The 25712-nt window shown below is 36.3% G+C and overlaps 1 protein-coding gene across 2 annotated transcripts in view; it reads left to right on the top strand.

Moving 5' to 3' along the window:
• APC (APC regulator of Wnt signaling pathway) overlaps positions 1 to 25712 on the top strand; it is a 132380-nt gene that overhangs the window by 5314 nt on the left and 101354 nt on the right. The gene's annotated exons all lie outside the window — the stretch shown is intronic.

The following is a 25712-nucleotide window of genomic DNA, read 5'->3' as shown; positions in this document are numbered from 1 at the left end:
TGCTGATCTTTGTGCTCAGGCTCATCCCCTTATTGTTGCACATTACTCTTTCTGCTCCAGACATCACATTCTCACACAGCCACCAAAGATAGGAGGAAGTTTGCCCTCCAGTCTCTTGATTAGGCAAATAAACCTTTCACAGAACCCCTATGTCAGATGTCATCCTGGTATGTTCATGTCCTACTTGCCAGGGGGAATGGAAAAACCATTATCTGGCATTTCAGTCTAGGAGGAAGTTAGGTGAATGACTGAAGGGAAGGTGACCAACAATATCAGTGACATGTCTCTATAGTATTTTATGGAAAAGTAAGTTTAAGTAAATAAGAATTTCCCAATAGTAGGAGCAAACTTACAGCACTGCTTACCCCAAGAGTTGATATACACTATACATAGGATTTTGGCCAAACATTGAGATAGTCATAAATGACTGATTAAAATTGGATTATGTAAAATTAAGACATTTGAGTGATGTATCCCTGTTCTCCTAAGGTTGATGTTTTTCTTTTCTTTTTTTAAATTTAAATTCAATTAACATATAGTGTATTATTAGTTTCAGAGGTAGAGTTCAGTGATTCATCAGTCTTATATAACACCCAGCGCTTCATTACATCATGTGCCCTCCTTAATGTCCATCACCAGTTACCCCTAAGGTTGATGTTAAGTACATACATTTATGTGTACCTGGTGGAACCACTGAGGCAAATGGGTACATATAAAACTATTAGAAAATAGATTTGTTTTGCCCCTTGGGGGTGGAGGCATTTGGAAAATATATAGGGACATTTTTGGTTGTCACAGTGTTTGTGAGGGCCTACTGACAATTAGTGGGTAGAAGTCACATATACTAAAAGTCCTGTGATGTCTCCCACAAAACAAGATTCATCTCTTCAAAAATGCCAGTAGTGGTCCTACACCTTGAAATAAGCAAATGCTTTGCTTTTCAAAAGAATTCATAGACATTCATTTGTATTCTTATATTGCAAGTGACAGAAAACAAAATTCAAACTGCTTAAACAATAAAGGGAATGATTAGATCTTGTAGCTAAACTTTATCTAAGGCTTTATCCAGCCTGAAATCATCAAGGACTTGGCTCAGTTTCTCTGTGATCTGTTCAGTTCTGTCATTCCCCTTGTTTTGGTTTCATTCTAAGGCCAGCTTATCTCATGGTAGCAAATTACTGTAGCACTTTAAGACTTAAAACCCTCATTTCACATGTAAAGTAAACTGAAGAATACCTTGTTATTTGATTTTGCGAGTATTTGTTGAGTTATCATCACTACTAAAACTTTCCCTCAACACCTACCCCTAAAATGTGGATTACTTCCCCTGTTATGGTACAATTTTATAATCTATATTTGTATTTCTAGTATATGTCATATTCTGTATTATTTTTATATGTCTCAATGCATTACCTTGTCTTAATTATTTTTGTATTCTTAATGTCTAGAATACTCTGGCTAAGAGGTACACAGTAACCATTTATGGAAAGAATTAATGAATGGCATAGGAAGGATGTGAGAAGGGATAGAGAATTATAAGAAGGCTCCATCCCTTAGTTGTTATTGAACCCTGAATTATGTACATTGTACTCCTTCTACCACCAAAGCATGTATATAATGCTTTTGTGATTAATAGAGTATTATAAATTCATTTGAAAGCCTTACTGAATTCTAGTAGTGTTTTTTCATTATTTTCTCAACAAAACTAAAAGCAATTACCATCATTCATCCAGTAAATATTCTTGGGGTCTGCTGTGTGCACATAATGTGGCAACAATAGTGAACAAAATCGAGCCTCTGCTCTGTCTGAGCATAAATGTTGGTTAAAGATGCTGTCAATAAACATCGTCCATGTGAACACACACACACAGACACACACACACACACACGGTAGTTAATAGGCTTGGACATAAATAAAACAGTTTTAGTGGATAAAAGAGTAACAGGATGTTACTTTAGATAGGTTGGTGAGGGAAGGTCTTTTTGAGAAGCCCTTTGAGCTGAGAGACCTGAAGGAAGTGATGGGAGTTAGCTGTGGAGCTATCTGAGGTAAAATGTTCAGGTAGAGGGAGCGGCACCTTCTGAGATGGAGGTGTGTTTGGCATGTTGGAAGAACAACAGGGAGGCCGGTGTGGCAGAAATAGAGTGAGTGAAGGGGAGTGTGGTAGGACAGTTGGTAGGACAGGCAGAGGCTAGATCAGGTAGAGCATTGAAGGTCATTTGAAGACTCAATTTTACTCTGAGTGAAATGGAAATCATTAAAGTGTTTTAAACATGGGAATATCCAGATTTGACTTGTTTTTTGTTTGTTTGTTTGTTTTTTGGAGGATTACTCCGACTTTTGTTGAAAATTGAAGGCAAGAATGGAAGCAGGAAAACCAGTTAGGAAAATCTTACAATAATCTAGGTTGGAAATGTGCTACTTGGAGAAGGTAGTAGTGCTAGGGGAGCAAAGAAGTGGTCAGATTTGTGATACACTTAGAAAGTAGAGAGGCACCTGAGTGGCTCAGTCAGTTAAGTGTCCAGCTCTTGATTTTGGCTCAGGTCATGATCTCAGGTTCATGAGATCAAGCCCCATGTCGGGCTCCACACTCAGCCTGGAGTCAGCTTGAGATTCTCTCCCTCTGCCCCTCCCTTACTTGCACTCTCTTTCCCTCTCTCTCTCAAAATAATTAAATAAAATCCTTAAAGAAAAAAAAGTAGAGTAATTAGGATTTACTGATGGATTAGATGTGGAGTGTGAGGGAGAGAGAAGTAAAGGATGACTCCCAAGTTTTTCAACATGAGCAACTGGGTGAAAGATGGCATATTTTACTGAGATGGGGGCTGTGAGGTAGTGGGTAGGTGGAAAACAGATTTGGAGATGTAAATCAAGAGTTTTGTTTTGGATGTGGCTGTTTGAGATACCTGTCAGATATTCAAGTGGAGACGTTGAATAGGCATATCTATTAGGAGTTCAAGGGAGAGGTGGAGCTGGAGGTTTATGTTTGGAAGTTATCAGTGTATAGATGGTATTTAGGGCCATGGGACCAAATGAGGTCACCTAAGGAGTGAGAATCAGATTCATGAAACATTTTGATATTAAAAATGGTTTCTTACATTAAAGAGTGGGAGCCCACTGTGTTAGATAGTAATGGTTACAGCATTCAGAGTATGGAGAGGATAATGAGTAATTCTTGGAGAAAGAAGCAGGACTCAATCCAGGCTCAAAGAATAGAAAAGATAGAAAAGTCTTTTTCCTTCTCTCATTCCAAGCACAGTGCGTGGCATATAGTGAGCATTCTACAGGTGCTGGTGAATGAACAAAAAGCACTTACGCTGGGGAACAGCTCGAGCTGAGATTTGGCAACAGGGAAGGCGAGAATATTTTAAAAGAAAATCAGAGAACTAGAGGAAAAAAGTTTGTGCTGGCAAGTAGTGAAAAGTAGGATTGGGTTAGTCTATTAAAAGTTTTAAAATGTAAAATGATAGTTATGTTTAACCCTATGACCTAATAGTTTTCAGTTCTGTTTCTATTGTTTGCACGGTGCCTTTAGTTCCTTGTCTCTAACAGATGCTCAGTAAGTACTGAGTAAGTGAATGTAGAATTCGCAAAATGTAAGATTTATCTCTACTGTGTTCTTTCAAGTATACTGGAATGCAAACTGTGTTAAGTCATATAGGGTTGATCTTACATTTGCTTCAATTTATTATTATTTCTAATGATAAGCATTGAACGCATTTATACTTTATGATTGATAACAGATTACTTGAGACATACCTCACAACTGGTCAGAAAATACCAGGATATTGGCAAAACTGAGGTTGAAAATGGTTACTCAAGAAAGTGAGGAGCCATAACAAATCTTTTATTCAGAGACTAACAGTTATTTTGCTTTTACAGAAATGACTGCTTGAAGCCTGTTTATAGATCATTTTCTCTTTTCGCTGTTAGGAGCAAACTGGTTTAGAATTATGGCCAGAAAACTGGAGATGATATATCTTTGGAGATCTAATTATTATTATTTTTAAGGCTATAGGATTTAAAATACTAAATATAATTAGAAATTATTATAAATAATTAGCAAATTATAGACTTAAACAGTTTAACTGTTAGAAAATAGTTTACCTGAATAAAATCATACTGAGATAAAAACTGATTGAAATTTTAGTTACATTTTGAAGTAATTAAAATAAGATACATTAGGTTTGTGATTATTTTCTTCAGTTCTTATATACCCCGTTATTAAAGCTTTATATGATCATTACAGGAAATTCAGGAAATAAAAGTACAGATAATATCCATAAGCTCATCACATAAAGAAAACCAGTATAGCTTTATAGCCCTCTGTCCCTCCTCATTTTGTCTTTTTTCTGTGCCTAAGACATATCCCCCATTAGTCATACTGTTTGTGTGTATATATTTCCAATTTAAAAAAATTAGGGTATGTACATTTCTTAGACTCTTTTGTAAATCTTATTTTTATTGACTGTATAATAATCCCATTGTAAGAATTACTTTTCTTAACTGTTCCCTGTAGTTTAGTTGTTTTCCATTTTATTTTCATGTGTGCAATGAACATCTTAGCACATAATGGATTTCTTTTTCTCTTTATCTTGGCCTTTTTCCTTAAGATGGGTTCGTAGAGTTACTGGATGATAGGCTGCAAACATCTTTAAGGTTAATAATGCATGTTGCCAGATTGTACAATGTCTTATAGGCCCAATAAATGTTAGTTGGTTTGAAATTAATCATAATGGGGGAAAAATTAGGACCTACAGAGTTGCTGAGCTTTAGTGATAGTCTTAATCAGCCTTTTGTTCATCTCCAAGTATTTCTTTTTTTTTCTACAACACATATTCTAGATTGTACATAAAACATAAAATGAAGAACTTAATACGTTATTGTAAACACACATGAATTTATTACCCAGGTCAAGAAATAGAACACTGCATCATCCCAGGGCTGCTCTCCCTGTCTTGTTCCTGATCTCAGAGAGAAAGCTTTTAACATTTCACTCCCAAGTACATTTGCTGAAGGTTTGTTGTTTTGTTTTGTTTTTGTTAAAACTTTTATCACATTAAAGAAGTTCCCTGCTCAAAATCAGTCTACAGAAATCTGTTGCGTTTCTGTACACCAATAATGAAGCCACAGAAAGAGAAATTAAGAAAACCATCCCATTTACAATTGCACCAAAAAATAGTAAGATACCTAGGAATAAACCTAACCAAGGAGGTGAAAGACCTGTACTCTGAAAACTATAAAACACTGATGAAATAAATTGAAGACAAAGAAATGGAAGAACATTCCATGCTTAAGGATTGGAAGAACAAATATTGTTAAAATGTCTTTACTACCCAAAGCAATCTACACATTTAAAGCAATCCCTATCCAAATACCAACAGCATTTTTCACAGAACTAGAACAAACAATCCTAAAATTTGTGTGGAACCACAAAAGACTTGAATAGCCAAAGCAGTCTTGAAAAACAAAAGCAAAGCTGGAGGCATCACAATTCCAGACATCAAATTATATTACAAAGCTATAGTAATCAAAATAGTATGATATTGGCACAAAAATAGACATATAGATTTATGGAACAGAGTAGAAAATCTAGAAGTAAGCCCACAATTATGTAGTCAATTAATCTTCGACAAAGCAGGAAAAGCTATGCAGTGGGAAAAAGACAGTCTCTTCAACAAATGGTGTTGGGAAAACTGGACAGCAACATGCAAAAGAATGAAACTGGACCACTTTCTTATACCATACACAAAACTAAATTCAAAATGGATTAATATGAGACCTGAAACCATAAAAATCCTAGACGATAGCACAGGCAGTAATTTCTCTGACATTGGCTACAGCAACTTTTTTTAGATAGGTCCCCTTGCCTCAAAAGCAAAAGTAAACTATTGGGACTACATCTACACAGCAAAGGAAACAATCAACAAAGGTAAAAGCCAACCTACTGAATGGGAGAAGATATTTGCAAATGACATGTCCGATAGAGGATTAGTATCTGAAATATATAAATAACTTACATAACTTAACACCCAAAAACCAAATAATACAATGGAAAAAATGGGCAGAAGACATAAACAGACATTTCTCCAAGGAAGACATACAGATGAGCAACAGACACTTGAAAAGATGCTCATCATCACTTACCATCAGGGAAATGCAAATCAAAACCACAGTGAAATATCACTTCACACCTGTCAGAATGGCTAAACTCAAGAACACAAGAAACAACAGGTGTTGGTGAGGATGTGGAGAAAAAGGAACCCTTGTGCACTGTTGGTGGGAATGCAAACTGGTGCAGTCACTGGAAAACAGTATGGAATTTCCTCACAAAGTTAAAAATAGAGCTACCCTACAATCCAGCAATCACACTACTGGGTATTTGCCCAGAGAATACAAAAACACTAATTCAAAGGGATACATGCACCCCTGTGTTTATTGCAGTATTATTTGCAATAGCCAAGATATGGAAGTAGCTCAAGTGTCCATCGATTGATGAATGGTTAAAGAAATACGATGAAATATTATTCAGCCATTAAAAGGAATGAAATCTTGCCATTTCCAATGACATGGATGGAGCTAGAGAGTATAATGCTAAGCAAAATAAGTCTGAGAAACACAAGTACCATATGATTTCACTCATAGGTGGAATTTAAGAAACAAAACAAATGAGCAAAAGGAAAAAAAACCCAAAAAACAGACTCTTAACTGTAGAGAACAAACTGATGATTACCAGAGGGGAGGTGGGTAGGGGGAATGGGTGAAATAAATGATGGGGATTAAAGAGTGCACGTGTCATAATGAACACCAGGTGATTAAAATAAAAAAAAAAGTTCCCTGCTATATCTCATTTACTAACAATTGTGTGTTTTGTTCTGTTTGAATTTAATGCTTTCTTTTTTTGCAACTTTTCATTGCCATATGAATTTTCTCTTCGTGTGTTAATATATTGAATTTTATTTAACTGTTTAACCTAATCTGATTCTTGGGATACACCTAATTTGGTTTTACTGTATTATCTTTTTAAATTATTCCTGGGTTCAGTTTATTAATATTTTGCCTGAGAGTTTGTTTTGTATCCGTGTTCATAAATGAGATGGCCTATATTGTTCTTGTCAAGATTTGAAATCAATGTTATGCTAGCCTCATAGGGTGAACTGACCCTTATTTTCTGTTTTGGAAAAGTTTGTGTATGACTAGAATTTTATTCCTCAAATTTTTTGCTACAATCTGGCAGAGAAGCCATCTGTGCTAGGAATTTTCTTTGTGGAAAGGTTCTTAAATAATTGGATTTCTCCTTTCTAAGCCCGTTCAGTTTTTGTGTCTCTTAATTATTTTGGTAATTTTTCCCCTAAGAGGTGGTCTTTTTTCATCCAGACTTTTTAATTTACCTTCACAAAATTATATATTATTGGCTTCAGGGAAGAATTCCCTTCTTATGTCTGATATAGGATAAGAACCTTCTCTTTTTCCTTCATCAGTCTCACCAGAGATTTAGTAGTCTTTCAAAAGAACTAAATTTTGAATCTTCCTGATCTTTTTTATTGCATGTTTGTGTTCTAGGGCACTGATTTCTGCTTTATTTCCTTTCTTCTATTTTGGGGGGAGGGTAATTTCTTACAGTTCCTTTGTTAATTTTTTGTAGTTCACTACTTTTCAGCATTTCTTCCTTTTTTTTTTTTTAAGATTCTATTTCTTTTTGAGAGAGAGAGAATGACAGAGAGAGAGCATGAGAGGGGTGAGGGTCAGAGGGAGAAGCAGACTCCCTGCTAAGCAGGGAGCCCGATGCGGGACTCGATCCTGGGACTCCAGGATCATGACCTGAGCCGAAGGCAGTTGCTTAACCAACTGAGACCCCCAGGCGCCCCAGCATTTCCTTTTAATTACATGCATTTAAGGCTAAGCATTTCCTTCTCAACACTGTTTTAGCTAGCCATATTACTCAAATTATGATATGTGTATTTTTATAATTCACTTAAAATGTTTTCTAATTTTTATTGATAGAAAACTTTGACTTTTGGATTAGTTGGAAGTATTATATTTCTTAATTACTAAACACATGGAGATATTCTAGTTATTTTTTAATTTGTTTTTGATTTCTAACAACTGTGCAAGATAGAGAATACACTCTGTTTCAACGGTCTGTGATTTCACACCTTTAAAACTTGAGATCTGCATTATGACCCAGAATATTGTCTTTTTTTTCCTCCGCAGTTGAGTGCAGTGTTCAAATGTTTTCATTAGGTCATGTTTGTTAATCTTATTTCAAATCTTTAGCATCATTAGTGATTTTTTTTTTTTTGCTTGTATCAGTTATAAAGAAGGGTATGTTAAAATATCCCATTACGATTGTGGATTTGATTATTTCATCCTGTAGTTCTCTCAGTTTTTGTTTTATGTATCTGAGGCTGTGCTAGTAGATGCATGGAAATGCATAGTAGTTATATCTTCTTAGTGACTTACTATTATGAAGTGTTCCTCTTTTATTTGGATAGCATTTTTGTTTCTTGGGGTTTTTTTTGCTTTAAAGTTTAGTTTGTCCGAGATTGCTATAACAACACCAGCTTTCTCTTCGTTATTGCTTGCGTGGTATATCTTTATCTATTCTTTTACCTCCAGCCTTTTTGCATTCTTATGTTTTTGGTGTGTCTCTTGTGTGACATGGTTGGATTTAACTCTCCCATCTTACTGTGTACTTTACATTTGCCCTATTCCCTTTTCTCCACTTTTTTGTCATTTAGACAAATTGACTATTTTTTCATTTCAGGATTTTTTTTCTCTTACTGTTTGGAAGTTACCACCTCTTTTTTTCCTCTTTTACTAGTTACTAGAATTTTTATTTGGTTCTTTTTCATATCTACCATGTCACTTTGTATAGTTTTCAGTTCCATGCAAAAATAGTTAAGCTTGACTTTATCCCCTTAAATGTAGTATTTTCCCTCTGTGTCTTATAATTCCAACATGTCAACTCTCTGTGGGTCTGATTCTGTTGTCTGTTGCAGAAATAATTTGATGTATAAGATGAAGTCAATTTTTCTCTAGAGAATATTTTCATTTGCCATTGCCAAGAGCCTTGGAGTGTGAGACCATCTTAATCCGATTTCAAATCTTTAACTTTTCTGGGCCACCTTCTGGTTCCTTTTTACTTATCTTAAGATGCATCGCTGTGGAGTCCAAGCCCAAAGCCAATGGTGTTTTTATTACAGTCTTTACCATTGGTGGGTCCCAGATTCTGACCTTTGTTCCCCAGTCCTGAAAGTCAGGCAACAAATCAGAGTTCAGACTCTTAAATACTTCTTTGTTGACAAACCCAAAAAGCGGAGCTTACCTTTCTGGGTTTCGACTTTTGGTGCATTTGAGCTGGTTATTCATTCCTCACTATTTTGGTAGTTATTTGATGCTTTTAAGAAGATAACTTTCATATTTTATCTAGCTTTTTAAATTGACTTCAAAAGGATAGCTGTTTGGGGGCGCCCGGGTGGTTCAGTCGGTTAAGTGTCTGCCCTCGGCTCACATCATGATCCCAGGGTCCTGGGATCGAGCCCCACATCCGGCTCCCTGCTCAGCAGGAGAGTCTGCTTCTCCCTCTCCCTCCCTCCCCGCTTGTGCGCTCTCTCTCACTCTGTCTCTCAAATAAATAAATAAAATCTTTTAAAAAAAAAAAAAGATAGCTGTTTGAATTGCATAGTCTCTGTTTCTACAATCAGAAGTCCAAATATTTCTTTGACTAACTTGTTCAAGGAGGACTTGACACTTCTACAGTAGGCATTTCTTTGTATTCAGGCCCTTTTATGTTACAAATGAGATATCTGGAAAAGGTAAACATTAAAGTATGTTTGCCTTTTAATACTTCAGCATTGTTTATCGCATTATTCCATTACTTTGCAAAGCCCCAAGGGAAGGAGGCAGAAGATCTTTTCTTTGACTGGAGAAGTCAGAAATAAGTGTAATGAGGGTAGTACATTGTGATAGGAATTGTCCTTTCTGTGAGCAAAGAGGTAAAATGTGAACATTTTTTGAAGAGATATGTGAAGAGGGAAGGAGAATGCACTGAGCTGAGGAAGGACTGTAAACATTTGTCTCTTAGTATTTTTGTTGGAAGTGGGGTTTATTTCCAGTAATTGTGACAGCTTTCTTTAATGCCATATGGATGTCGTGATTTCTATTTTTATTTTCCTAAATATTTTTTGGTATATCTCAGGGACCGAATGTGATTTTTGAACCTTCGAACCCACATCTTTTTAAAGTATTATATGTATAATTTGCATTTGATTTCAGAAATTGAATTGATTAAATAGGTTAAACACACAGGTTAGAATTCTTACTAGGCAAACTAAACTGTAGTAGTCTACATAAATTGACATTCTGTGGTTGGAGGAGTGTTGAAAACTTTGTATAACACCAATATATTTTTATTTTAAAGACGTTTAACCTGATATTAATCACAGCTGTTCCCATGAAATGCCGTGTCACTTTGTGATTACATTGATGCATCAACAAAATACAAAAGCAGTTCTCTTTTAAGGAAACCTAGAATTCTCATATTTGTTTACTTGATTCTTTTTTCTCTCTGCTGAAAGAAAATACTAAGTTTCTTGTTAATTACAGTTCCCTTCACTTCCCTACTATGTCAGATTTAAACAGCTTCCTTGTTTTAGATTTGCTCACTTCCCTTCAGTGAACCAAAGAATGAAGTGACAGAATTTTAGAACTAGAAGAGACTCTAGACAGCGAGTTTTTCATGTGCCCTCTGTTCCTGCCCCTCTCCCATTTTAAACATGTTAAGACAGAGGCCCAAGGAAGTCTGGGTGACTTGATTTCCCTAAAGTTATACTGACCTAATATCCACATCTCTTGCTCTTTATAGTTTCTTGAGGTTCTTTTCAGCCATATGATACTATAGCTATAACAGACACAGCTAAGATGATGATTTATCAGCAACTATTAAGAACTGATAAAATATTAATGCATCTTGAATATCTATATACTTATTACAAATTCAATTAATTTTATACTTTCTAAATTTAATTTGTGGAGTCTAATGTTTAATTCCTTAATTTGCTAGCTATGACTAAATTCAGATATGAATTAGTCTCAACATTCAGTCTCAGCATTTCTTAATGTCTGTGCTATTCCTAAATTGGACTTTCATATGTATTTTCTGAAGATTTTTATTTCAATAATAAAAAAAAGCAGCTCTTATGTTAGAATAAGTACCTCTAGACAATGATGAGTGATACCATTCTACCGTAATAACATTTAGTATATTCAGTCAATATGCTTATTAACTCGTTTCCAAAATCTTGCTGTGCCTCTGTACCACCGTAACACACAATTTCCCTATAATATTTTATGTTCATTAGAGCTGGATTTTAGTTGAATTAGTTAATTAGGCCTATGACATTCTACTCTTCTTATTCTAGTCTTTCATTTCTTGTCTTATTTTTCTTTGTTATGGTTTCATTTCAGAGACGCTGATATCTTTTCTATTATTTCAATAGCATTCATAGCTTCTTAATTCTAACACAAGAGTTCTCCGTCTGTTTTCTCTAACATCAGTTTACACATTAGCATCACTAAAAGATGATACTAGCTATCAGTTAAGAAAATAAACTTGGGAAAAAATGTCACACTGGACAAAACCTACAAACGTATTTTAATTATTATGCTCATTTGGTTGAATACTCACTCATATCTCATATATTCTAATGAATTACAGAGTGGCCTAACTTGAAACAAGTTACGAATTTTTGCAGAAAGTTAATACTTACTCAAAAAAACTGAGAAAAATCAGTTCTTTTATGCCAATGTGATGTATTATGCCAGCTTTAAAATCCAGTTATTGCTTCACTTCCATAGAGAATTTATATGCTGTCTTTTGGAAGTACGTATTGGTAGGATTTCCCCCCCACAACTTGATATTTTATGATGAGTTACCACATGCTATGATTTTATATTAGTTTGTATTGTACTAATGAGATTTTTGATTTAGTGTAGAATTAGGTCTTTGACAAAAGTTTTGTATCTCAATTCAGATAACCACCTGCTAATTAAATGTTATTAGCGCTGTGAAGACCAGACTTAAACCATGACAGTTTTCTTGCCAAAATGTTAAATGTAAGGAACTGAAAAGAGTAATTGAATGGGGAAAAAAAAGAGAGTTCTCATTTTCTGTGACCAGTGTTTTGTATACTGCTTTATATGCCCCCCAAAAAGCAGGTTATTGTGTGGGCGGGGGGGGGGCTAATTCTGTTCCTAATGTATCTCACTGAGTTGCAAATTAAAATATTTCCTTTGTCTTTTATTGGTTGTTAATGAAGTCGCTTGAAGGCCCTCTGTAAACCTAGTAGTGGAGGCTTCCGGTTTTATTACTTGTGTTACCTATGTTCATCATTTAATTTAATTAGGGTGTTTTACATGATTTTTACCTAATACCTATATCCTCATTATATTTGTCCATTTTTTATTGACATTAAGGACCGACCAGTGGTATAGGAAGACATTTCTCTGTTAAAGATAAATATATTTGGATTTCTAAGTCAGAAATAATTGACTTTGGTTTAGTGGAGAATGAAACCTGGAGTCAAATATTTGGCACTGTCTTTAGCTAGATCAGGACAAATCACTTAACCTTCTTGTGATTTAACTTATGTGTCTACAAAATGAGGGCATATTATGTTTTAACTATGTTTTTATTCCAAATATTTTTCTGAAGTGGTATAAGGAGCAACCATCTCAGGTGACTTTTCTAAAGCTGATCTGCATGTGAAATTTAAAAAATCATATGCTGTTTTTATGTTGTCAAAGCCAGATTGTTTCTTCTCATATCATTTTGGTTGTTTGCAGATTTGTAAAAACCTAACTTGCTTCTTAGCCTCAAACTTAGATGTAGGCACTATTAAGATACCAAGATAATGTCTTACTTAGAAGTAATGAGCATGGTTTTGAATAAGTACTAAAGTTGTTTCCGGTGTCTCTCATTTTAGACAAAAAATATAGCTTCCTCAGGAAAAGAGACTTTATCATCTTTGAGCAGTATTATCTTTGAGCAAATATTACATGCATATAGCACACATTTCAAAAAGTATAAGAAAGTATGTATGAAATGAAAATAAATCTAGTCCTGTCCTGTTTGTTTCACAAACACTATCTGTGGATGTTCTTTAAGAAGGCAAATACATATGCTAATATGGTAGAGTGATTTGTGTTTTCATCAAAAATTAGCATTCTGGAACATAATACACTTAAGAATTTTAAATCATAATGATAATTCTTATTTGACCTCCAGAAGAATTTTTTTACTTTAAAAGGTATGAAGCAGATACTGCAAGGGGATAAACAACTTGCTATTTAAATCTGATTATCTGATACTAAAGTGTGAAAATCCTGCTTGTTTAGAGTTTAACAAAAGTGGCCCCATGATTAAAAGTTAATTTGGGAAAATCTGACTAGAGTAGGTCATTTGCTAACCACACAAAAAGGTGGTTGTTAGGAATTTCCACTGTGGATTACAATAAGGTGAGGGAATCTGTATATTCTGCTTATTCCCTGTCTACATGAGCAACATTTGTTGACTTTACTGGGGCTAGAGGATCTGCTTCCAAGGTCACTCACTCATTAGGCTGACAAGTTGGTGCTGCTTTGGGCTCCAGATTGGCCTTTCCATAGGGTTACCTGAGTATCCTCATAACACTGGTGGCTGGCTTCAGAGTGAGCAATCCACGAGATCAAGGTGGAAGCTACAATGTCTTTGTGACCTAGCCTCAGAAGTCACTTCTACAGTTTCTTAATGATCTATAGGTCGGATCTATTAAGCATGGTACAGTAGCATCCGAAGACTTGAAGACGAGCATTTTAAAGATTATTGGGGATAATTTTGGAATGTGATGGAAGTACCTCCGAACCATAGCACCTCACCCCCATTTAAATAAGGATTGGATCAGCACTCTTTTATTTTATGTTTGTGGTAATCTCAAGGTAAATTTATGCAAGAGAGCCTAAGGCTTTCAGGATGCCGTACCCCTCTCTATTATTTATGTGCTGCTCAGGAAAATGCATGTTTGATTGCCAAGCTTTTTGCAGTGATTTAATTTTTATTATGTTTGATGTTTGATGAGAAGAAAAATCACGTAAACTGGGACTATCTAAAGATACTAACACAATCTTCCTCTTAGAAATTGTAGGATGTATCCTTTGGCTTTAACACATTGCTGAAATCTTTGCTACATCGTCTATAGATGTTATTACTTTAATCTAGCCTTTGAATCCAGGTGTCATCTGGAAATTGGAGTGGATATAGGGCATCTTTCACTCACAAAATAATGAATTCTGATTATAATCTGCAGAAATTTAAGGTTTTGGCATTTTTATGCCGCTGGAATGGTATGGAAGAGTAAGGCTGCCGTGTAAGATAAAACAAAAAAAATTGCCCATGTGTAATGTTAGAGGAGTGAGAGTTTGAAGATTTAAGTGGAGTGAGAGTTTGAAGATTTAAGTGTGGCGGGGATTTTGTTTAAATGCCTCAGATGGATGCCTGAGTGGCTCAGTTGGTTAAGCATCTGCCTTCAGCTCAGGTCATGATCCCAGGGTCCTGGGATCAAGCCCCGGATTGGGCTCCCTGCTCAGTGGGGAATCTGCTTCTCCCTCTTCTCTGCCCCTCCCCACTGCTTGTGAGTGTGCGTGTGTGTGCGCGCATGTGTGCGCGCTCTCACTCGCTCTCGCTCACTCTCGCTTGCTCTCTCATAAATAAATAAAATCTTTTAAAAAATAAATGTCTCAGACATCCAAATGACATATGAAATAGTTGGATATTCAGAGAGGATTAGGATGGAGATATAAATTTGAGGTTTAGCATCATATGGATGTTGGTTAAAACCTTGGGACTAGGTGAGAAAACAACAAAGAGAAAAAGTAGTCCTAAAATACTTGCTGAGGCACTCCATCTTTTAGAAGACTAGTGAAAAGCAGAATCATTAAAGGAAATGGAGAGGGAAAACAGGAGAATGGCATACAGGCCAAGAGAAGACGTTATTTAAGGTAGAAGAGAGAGATCATGTTTGTCTCATGTTACTAAGAGACTGTTGTACTAACAGTGGAATTTGGCTACACGTGGTCATTGGTGACCTTGGCAGTTGAGCTTCAGGAAATTGTTTAAGATTAGGGAGAGTTAAAGAATGAATTAGAGGTGAGAAAATAGAGACAGGAAATGAAGGTCACTAGATCAAGAAGTTTTGCTGTGAGTAGAACAGAGAGAGGGGTCATATCTAGTGTATGTGTGGTGGGCTAAGGTCAAGAGAGGGGTTTGTAAAGATGAGTGATACTAGAGCGTGTGTGTGTTCATGAGAATGATCAAGTAGAAGAGGAGAAATTGGTTATGCAGGAGAGAGAGGGGCTACTCAAAGGCGACTTCTTGGAAACATAAGAGTAGTTGGAATCCATTGCCCAAGTGAGGGTATTGGTCTTTCATAGGAACAGGAGTGCTTTATCCATTTTAATAGGAGGGAAACAGTGTAGGCTTGGTAGGGAAGTATGAGAGAATTTCTCTCTAATGGAGTGAAGTAGGTCTTCAACTGAAAGTGGCCTGGGTAGGAAAATAGGTGTGTTGTAGGTTTAAGGAGAGAAGAAAGGTATGAAGACGTTAACTCAGAGACTGGGAAAGCTGGCTTTCTAGGAAACCCAGTAATCCTGCCAGGCAGTGTTGAATATCTTAGCATGTTTATAGTTGTAAATTTAGTGTGAACCGAGCCAGCTCCATTATCCCACCACCAGCACTACTCCCCCCCCCACCACCACCCCCACTCCAGCCCTGCCTAAGGGGATGTGAGGGGAAAAAAATCTCCCCTTGAGAAAGTAGCAAAGAAAGTGGAGTCATTGGATTTAAACTAAGATAAATAGGTGAAGATGTGCCTTGAAAAGCTTGAAGTTACAGGGGAGTTATTTAATTAATTTATTGGTATATTTTTAATACAATAGTGTTAAAATGTACTGTTTAATTATGTGAGTTACATAACTTTCTGTGCTGTTTTATTGAATATGTTAAACACTATATCAAACCTGTTGTGATGAAATTAAGATATTCTTTTGTTGGGGGGGAGGAATATTAGGAGAAGAATATCTAGTATTCAAAAATCTAAACCTCCAGTATGGACCCACAGGATAGTGTTGACTGTTACAGTTATGTCCCAGCTCTGCCCATAGACCATTTAATCCATAGGTAGTGTTAACTCCCATAACTACCATGGATAACACTGAATACCACTATTTCTATAGGAAATCATTCTCACCCCTTCCCCAAGTCTTTGCAAGGCATTTAAAGTGGGACTTTTTTTTTAATTTTGTTTTATTATGTTATGTTAATCACCATACATTACATCATTAGTTTTTTTGTTTTTTTTGTTTTAAAGATTTTATTTATTTATTTGACAGAGACACAGCGAGAGAGGGAACACAAGCAGGGAGAGTGGGAGAGGGAGGGAGAATCAGGCTTCCCGCAGAGCGGGGAGCTCGACGTGGGGCTCGATCCCAGGACTCTGGGATCATGACCTGAGCCGAAGGCAGACGCTTAACGACTGAGCCACCCAGGCGCCCCACATCATTAGGTTTTGATGTAGTGTTCCATGAGTCATTGTTTGCGTATAACACCCAGTGCTCCATTCAATACGTGCCCTCTTTAATACCCATCACCAGGCTTAGTGGCTGCCTATGCTATCCCTAATCATAAGCAAGCACAAAATGTTTTTATTTTTATTTATTTATTTATTTATTTTTAAAGATTTTATTTATTTATTTGACAGAGAGAGACACAGCGAGAGAGGGAACACAAGCAGGGGGAGTGGGAGAGGGAGAAGCGGACTTCCTGCAGAGCAGGGAGCCCGATGTGGGGCTCGATCCCAGGACCCTGGGATCATGACCTGAGCCGAAGGCAGACGCTTAACGACTGAGCCACCCAGGCGCCCAAAGCACAAAATGTTTTTAGAGCTTTATGGTGTCTTATTATCATAAATACGGAGAAATAAATAAAAAATGAGCAGGCTGGGGCTCTGGGTGGCTCAGTTGGTTAAGTGTCTGCCTTCAACTCAGGTCCGCTCAGCAGGGAGTCTGCTTCCCCCTTTGCCCCTCATCCCGCTCATGCTCTCTCTCACTCTCAAATAAATAAAATCTTTTTTTAAAAATGAGCAGACTATCCTACACTTGTTATTTTTTCACTTGTACTTTTTAAGGAATATTCATTTCTTTCACTCAACACACATTTAATTTCTGCTAGATACCTGGGACAATGCTTGTATAGTTAAGAAAATGAAGACAGAGATCCTTGTTCAGAAGCTCATGGTCTAATGGGGAAAATAGATCTAATTTAAGTTGATAATTGATTTAAGTTCTACAGGAGCCTAGGGGGAAGATCATCTGACTACTCAGAATAAAGATAGCTTCACAGAAGTGGATCTTGACATATGAGAGGTAGTTCACTCATATTCCACAAACATTCTAGTAACTACTTTGGACCAGGCTACTGGCTATTGAGAACACAATGTTGAAATACAAGATGAGAGTCTTGTCTTGAAGGAGTTTAATGAGAAAGATCAGTAAATAAATAATCCTAAGTGTATGGTAAATGAAATAGCTGGTAAACTGAGGACCCTCTGAAAGCATATTGGGGAAGAGGGGATCTGACTCTGATAAGAGAAGTTAGAGAAGGCTTTTGGGAGGTGCCATCTACACTGAGTCCTAAAAATGGGTTAGCATTAGGTAGGTAAAAAAGTGGGGGTGAGAACCTTCCAGGAGATAAAATAGTATGAGTTGGGGCTAAGTGTATAGGGGTCCATTTGGTTGGAGTATAGCTAGAGTAGTTGGGTGGCTTGGAGAGGTATGAAGGGCTCAGATCATAAAGGACCTTACACATGTGTTGCTAATGAGCTTGAACTTTTATTTTGTCACCAGTTGAACGCTATGAAAGGTGGAAAATACTAATCTTGAAAGGTCTTTGTAGAAGCTAACAATTAGGAATTTTTTTGTTGTTTTAAATATAGCTTAGTGCTTTGTTTGTTCATGTAGAAGTAGTACAGATCACTTAAAAATTTAAGCAGTAAAGAGGGTGCTAGCTAGGCTGGTTCAGGCGGTGGAGCATGCGAATCTTGATCTCAGGGTTGTGAGTTCAAGCCCCACGTTAAGTGTAGAGCTTACTTAAAAAAATTTTAAGCGGTAAAAATGAAAGCACCACTCAATTCGACTCCCCAGAGGAAACCACTGTTAAGTTTCTTGAGTAGTTTTTAAAACATTTCAAGTAGCATAGTGTAAAGTAGTACTAGACAAAAAAAAAAAAAACTATTTCAAAGAAGTGTCCAGGGACTGTGGGAAGAGGGTGAGAATCAACTGTCTAAGCTTCCAGCAAATAATATTTTATATAGACTGTTTGCATAAAATAAATGGTTGATAAATCCTGCCAAAATGTCTTATCACTCCGTAGGAGACTCTTTTTGTAAAGAATTTTGTGTTCCCTGTTGTAAAAGAATGAATATCAGAAAGATCTCTTTTCTCTGAAAGTCTCCAGTGTTTTATTGAGCAGATCTGTTTGAATTAAATTGCAGACCTTCTTTGGGAAAAGATTAAGAAAATACCTTTTTCATATTGTATTAGGTACACACTGATTTGGGATCAAGATGCTTATTGATTAATGCTGGTGTCTACTGAGAAAGGTGGTAGAATGTGAAATGAAATTTGGTCCAGTTCTTAAGAAATCTTACTTTTTGCTTCCATAAAAGCTATGTGACACTTCAAATAATTCTACCCAATGTTGGCAGACTTGGTAAAGAAAGTTTAAAAAGACAAAGTAAATGTGAAGTCCTAGTTTGTTTTTTTAAAGATTGTATTTATTTATATATAGAGAGAGAGATAGTGAGAAAGAGAGAGAGCATGAGCGGGGGGTGGGGAGGAAGGGGAGAGGCAGATTACTCGACAAGCAGGGAGCCCGATGTGGGACTCGATCCCAGGACGCTGGGATCATGACCCGAGCCGAGGGCAGACGCTCAACTGACTGAGCCACCCAGGCGCCCCTGAAGTCCTAGTTTTAAAAAACATTATATTGAAGTAGGGAATTAGGTTTATTCGTTTGCCTTGGTTTTCCTTTCTCTCTTCCCTCTTAAAACATAATATTAAGTATTTATTTTGAGTTCTTTTGTTAGGTGATTCATTATCCTGAATGTTAAAATGAATCTATATGTTAGGTACTTTTGGGGATAGTTCAGGTGACCAGAGGTTTCTGACTTGACTGACACAGTCCAATAATTCTTGGTAGATTTTTTTTTTTCATTTTACTTAATAATAATATGTTTGGATTATTTAGCCTATAATAGCAAATATTTACGCTCAGGTATCCAGAAGTGAAATGATTTTATAGTCTGTACTTTGCCTTACGTGTTTAAAATTCAGCATAAAGCAAGAGGAAGGGAGTATTTTCAAAAAGAAAGCAAATTATTTAGAACTAGGCAATACCAAATGCAGTTGGCATATAGGGTGTTGAAAAAGTGATTATTTCCTCATCCAAGGTAAGGATTTGGGGATATTAGTATGAGAATAAAAATCTTGACTCAAGGATTTGGTTTAAGGTTGTAATAAATAAAGTAAGTGCCATTATTTGGCTGTAATTTATTCTTTTATGTATACCAAGTTTTGTTTTTAACATAAATAAAAATTGGGTTTTTCCTTATTGATTCTAATATAGTTCAAGGGCCAATGTGTATGTTACAAATTTATAAATGATCCATCAAGTAATCTAGATATTTTATGATAATTTAACATAATTTTTAATTATGTTTTCCTTGGAGAAAGTCTGTTTTATTTATTTTAAAGATTTTATTTTTTTTTTAAGATTTTTATTTATTCATTTGAAAGAAAGCAAGAGCTCACAGGAGAGGGAGAGGGAGAATCAGACTCACCATTGAGTGGAGAGCCGAATGTGGTGCTCTATCCCAGGATCCTGAGATCATGACCTGAGCCAAAGGCAGATGCTTAACTGACTGAGCCACCCAGGTGCCCCAAGGTTTGTTTGGGTTTTTTTTAAGATTTTATTTATTTATTTGAGTGAGAGAGAGAGAGAAAGTGTGAGCAGGGAGAGGGGCAAAGGGAGAGAATCTCAAGCAGACTCCCCACTGAGCACAAAGCCTGCTGCAGGGCTGAATCTCACAACCTTGAGATTATGACCTGAGCTGAAATCAAGAGTCTGATGCCTTTTTTTTTTTTTTTTAAAGAGTTTAGAGCAATTTTTTTTTTTAAGATTTTATTTATTTATTTGACAAAGAGAGAGAGAGAGAGAAGAGCAGGGGGAGAGGGAGAAACAGGCTCTCCACAGAGCAGAGAGCCCGATGAGGGACTCGATCCCAGGACCCTGAGATCATGACCTGAGCTGAAGGCAGACGCTTAACCGACTGAGCCACCTAGGCGCCCCAAGAGTCTGATGCTTAACCAATTAAGCCACCCAGCCGCCCCTAAAGATTTTATTTTTAAGTAATCTCTGCATCCACGTGGGGCTTGAGCTCATGACACTGAGATCAAGATTTGCATGCTTTACTGACTGAGACTGCCAGGCACCACATGAGAAAGACTATTTTAAAAAACTCGTTCTGTATGCTTCTTTTTCTTGAATTCACAGTGATAACTATAAACATTTGGTGCTGTTTTGGTAACTGAAGTCCCTGAGCTGTTAGTGTTAAAATGTTACCTTTATGAATAGGGTTTATAAGTTTGTATTTTAAGTTGTATTTTGGGGAGCAATCTTACAGTTGTTTTTGGTAAAGATCCAAGTTAACATCATTAAACAAGGCATACTATTTTTTTTAAAAAAGGGAAAGCATAAAGTCTTGTTTTAAACAATTAGTTTTAAAAAATTGATCAGAATTTTTTTCCCCAAGAGGATAGTTTGAAACACTGGATGCCCTAAACCTGGAACTTGACCTGATTAGGTCATGTTAAGAATTTAGAAAACGGGGTGTCTGAGTATCTCAGTCGGTTGAGCATCCGACTCTTGGTTTCAGCTCAGCTCGCAATCTCAGGGTTATGGGATCCAGCCCCATGTTGGGCTCTACGTTGTGGGAAGTCTGCTTGGTATTCTCTCTCTCCCTCTCTGTCTGGCCTTCCTCCTCCCCCCAGCTCCACACATGCTGTCTCTCTCTAAGATAATAGATAAATAAATCTTAAAAAAAAAAAAAAAGAATTTAGAAAACAAAATATCCCTCACTTATATGCAAATATTTGAATATTGTATTAGTTGGATAAAATGGTTGCCAAAGATGACTTTGTGGTTTTTTTGTTGTTTTGTTAACAACATAAAATTAATAAATAAGTGTTGTCAAAATTGCTAAAATAACAACAAATAAAGCAAAATTAAATTTCTTATAGAGTATAAAATTTAGTGTTTTTCCCTGCCATTATATTTTCCAATTGAACAAGTCTTTGGTCATTAAATTTAACTATAAATTAGTAGTAATATACATATAATTTCTGATTCTTTATCGTCTTAAGAACTAGAAACTAGTCTTCTTAATTTTTGTGGCTTTTGCCTCTAATTGTGTATTCTAATTTATTTGAAACACCTATATTTTTAATTGCCCATAAGGTGAAGTCTAAATTTTTTAACCTAACAGACAAAATCAAAATCTTTGTCCTGAAAAATTCCTAAACACCTTTCAAGGCTGGTTCTGTTGCTCTTTTCTGTCTGAAATCTTTCTTGATCAACTAGCCAGAAATCATCTAATCTCTCATCCTTTGATACACGTTGCGTTGTATTGAAACTTTTGTTGTAAATGTTTTAGGCCCCCTACTTGATTCTAAATTGATGTCTCACTCATCTTTATATCATCTACATTCATACATTCAACAGTATGTATTGAATGTGTACCGTGCACCAAGTACTATTCTAGATGTGAAGGGAACAGCAGTGCACAAGAATCTAGAATCCTGTCCTCATGGAATTTATATTCCAGTTTGGCAAGCAATGAAGGAGACAGAAAAACAAACACATAGATACATGGATAGAGCCTTTCAGATCTTAAATGATTTGAGGACAAAACAGCATGCTGTGGTAGAAAGTTTAAGGTCAGTACCAATGTTGATAAGGTAATCATGGAAGGTCTCTTTGAAGATGTGGCATTTATGTCAAGATCTGAATAAGATGGAGCAGTCATTTGAAGATGTGGGAGCAGAGTTCTTGAGGCTGAAGGAAAGGCAGTACAGAAGCATAAGACAGAGCAACGAGAAGGTGAGGTGGGGAGAAGAGTGGGAATGGAAGCAGGAGCTAGGTTATATATACAATTTTATAAACCAAGGTAAGGCATTTGAAATTTATTTGAATTTCATTGGGAAGTCATTAACTGCTTTGAAGCTTTTGCGGACTCATTTGATTACATTGGGCCTACCCAGGATCATCTTTTAAGTTTTTAATTTTTTTAAAAAGTAATCTCTACACCCAAGATGGGGCTCAAACTCACTACCCCAAAATCAAGAGTCGTGTATTGTACTGACTGAGCCAGCCAGGCATCCATCCCTGTATGTCTGGTTTTATGCCAATACCATGCTGTTCTTTTTTTTTTTTTTTTTAAGATTTTATTTATTTATTTGAGAGAGAGAATGAGATAGAGCATGAGAGGGGGGAGGGTCAGAGGGAGAAGCAGACTCCCCACTGAGCAGGGAGCCCGATGCGGGACTCGATCCCGGGACTCCAGGATCATGACCTGAGCCAAAGGCAGTCGCCTAACCAACTGAGCCACTCAGGCGCCCCCATACTGTTCTGATTACTATAGGTTTGTAATGTAGTTTGAAATCAGGAAGTGTGGTGCCTCCAGCTTTGTTCTTTCTCAAGATCACTCTGGCTATTCAGGGCCTTTTGTGGTTTCATACAAAATATATTAGGATTTTTTGTTCTATTTCTGTGTAAAATGCTGTTGGAATTTTGATGGGGATTGCATTAAATCTGTAGATTGCTTTGGGTAGTATAGACATTTTAACAGTATTCTTCCAGTCTATAATCATGGAATGTCTTTGTATTTATTTGTGTTTTCTTTAATTGCTTTCATCAGTGTCTTATAGTTTTCAGTGTACAGATCTTTCATCTGTTTAGTTAAATTTATTCTGAAGTATTTTATGCTTTTTTATGCAATTGTATATCTGACATAATTTTAATCCTCTTTAAGTGTACCACAAGTATGATTAACCAAGTTGTTACCAATCGTTGAGGTTGTTTCTAACATTTCAAGAGTGTAAACAATACTGAGTGTCTTTGAATATAACTCTTTGTGTATGTATCTAATTATATATAGGATAATTTTTCACTGGATTTACTTCAATATAAGCATTGTAAACATTTTAAGGACCTTTGAAACTACTGCCTATTTTCATGTATCCTCACTGATCCACAATATTATTTTAATTTAAATTTCATCTAATAGGAACTTTTTTCTCCTGTAAGCAGATGTCTCAGGCTATATAGCACTCTAAATTAAAAGGCATTTCAAAAAAGGCCTCCCTCCCATCGTGCAGTAGGAACTTTGGCAGCAAAAGCTAAAGTAGAGCTTACTACTTCTCAATCCTGGTAGCACATACTAATGCCTGGGCCTCATTTTTAGAGATTCTGACTTAATGGTGTTTTAAATTCTTCAAGCTCCTAAAGTGATTCTACTGTGCAGCCACCTAACCTTAGAAACTTAGTCCCAAGGCTGCATCACGTTTTTTCCATCTACAGGACCCAGGGTCTTTTATTTAAAGTATTCTGTTTCTTCTGTAGAAGTTGTATTTTGCAATGGTATTCATTATTCAGCAATTGCTCTACTTTTATCCCATGAAAATGTCTGCATTGATGCACTTTGGAGATTAATTTTAAATCATTCCTTATACTAATATTTAGTGAATACCTGTAATGCACAAAATACTGTGGTACATACCATGAGATGTACAAGATAAAATCAAGTGTGACTCTTCCCTCAAGATTGTTATGGTCAGGAATGGGAAAGGAGATGTGCACACAAAGGTGCAAAATGTGTGTGTGCCACAAAAGAGATAGTATCAGTGGAGCAAAGAGGAGGGTGAATTGATTCTAGATGGGATGGTAGATTACTTCGTGGAAATGTATATTTAAGCTGAGCCTTGATTTGGACCAGTAGAACAATTAGTAATCCTTTACTTTAAAAAAAAGTATTTATAGTTTATAAAATTTGTTCAGAATTACACATTTGATCGTTAAACAGCGCTGTATAATAAGCCAAACAGTTATTCTCATTTTACAGATGAAAAAGTAGCCAAATTTTAGAATAGTTAAGTGACTTATCCAAAGTCATAGAGCTACAAAATGAAAGATTCAGAACTTTGAGCCTTAGTCTTCAATCTCTATATGTTGGAACCTTCTACTGTATCTCATTAGAATAAAGGCAAAAATCCTACATTTAAGGTGAGTTACAGAAATGGCTAAGTATTTAGTTTGATTGGACTATTATTAGGATGCAAGTTCTGAAATAAAGATTAAACTGTAGTGTGGTAGGCAGAATAGTGGCTCCCCAAAGATGTCCACCTCTTAATCCCCAGAACCTGTAAGTATGTTAGATTATGTAACAAAGGGGAATTAAGGTTGCAGATGGAATAAAGTCGCTAATGAGGTAACCTGAAAATAGGGAGATTGTCCTGGATTGTTGAGGTGGACCAGTGTAAGAGTCCTTGAAGTGAAAGTGTAAGAGGGAAGTAGAACAGGAGCCAAAGAAAGAGATGACAGTAGCAGCAAAATCATAGTGCTACAAATTGAGGACTCGCTCCACTGTTGCTAGCTTTGAAGATGGAGGAAGGAGGCCTTGAACCAAGGAATATATTCGGTCTCTGGAAGCTAGAAAGGACAAAACAGATTCTGCCTTAAGGCCTCCAGAAAGGAGGGCAACCCTGTAGATACCTTGATTTTAGCTTAGAGTGAGACCCATTTCGGACTTCTGAACTGCAAAAGTGTGAGATAACACATTTTGTTGTTTTAGGCCATGGACTTTGTGGTAATTTTTATGGCAGCCATAAGAAACTTAATACAAGTAGGAAGCCTTTTAGTGTAGGAAGACTAATTAATTGATATGCCATTCAAGGCACTCCATGATTAAACTCCAAGCTGTCTCAGTGCCACTGTTAGCAGTGGAAAGCCATGAAATGTTCTTTGAGTAGGGGTGTAAAAAATTATTTTGGTATTACTTGCCGATTAGAGAGGAAAAAGATTGGAGGGAGAAAAACTATTTAAGCTTTAAATATTGGTGCTAGGAAAATTTATTTTGAGAAATTTTTGCCTCTTGAGGTAACATAGAATATACAGATAAGTAGACTATGATTGTATCTCCCACTTAGTTTATACATCACTAAAAATCCCATTGCGATTGTAACAATTCAGCTCTTCCCATGTCCTGAAAAATATAGAAAAGATGGGAGAACTGGTCTTCATAACCAAATTGGCCTTTGAAATGGGTCTCATTTAATTCTCTTTTTGTGCTTTTTTGTCTTACTATAAGCCAGTATAAATCTAAAGACCTGAGGTTTCTAAATGAATCTGAGCTTTATCTGATGGCTTAGCACCTGGAGAACTTAGATTTACACTAGTGTGTACTTTTTCAATACATAATTATTATTTTTAAAGAAAAAAACTTTTGTTGATATCTACATAGGCATAAATCTATTCTATTTCACTGTATCTGAGGTCTCCAATAAA

Source organism: Leptonychotes weddellii, chromosome 7 (genome assembly GCF_054177405.1).
Source record: "Leptonychotes weddellii isolate Sample4059 chromosome 7, ASM5417740v2, whole genome shotgun sequence".
Taxonomy (NCBI): domain Eukaryota; kingdom Metazoa; phylum Chordata; class Mammalia; order Carnivora; family Phocidae; genus Leptonychotes; species Leptonychotes weddellii.
The sequence above is the reverse complement of the archived record's forward strand: the minus strand, read 5'-3'. Positions and strand labels throughout refer to the sequence as shown.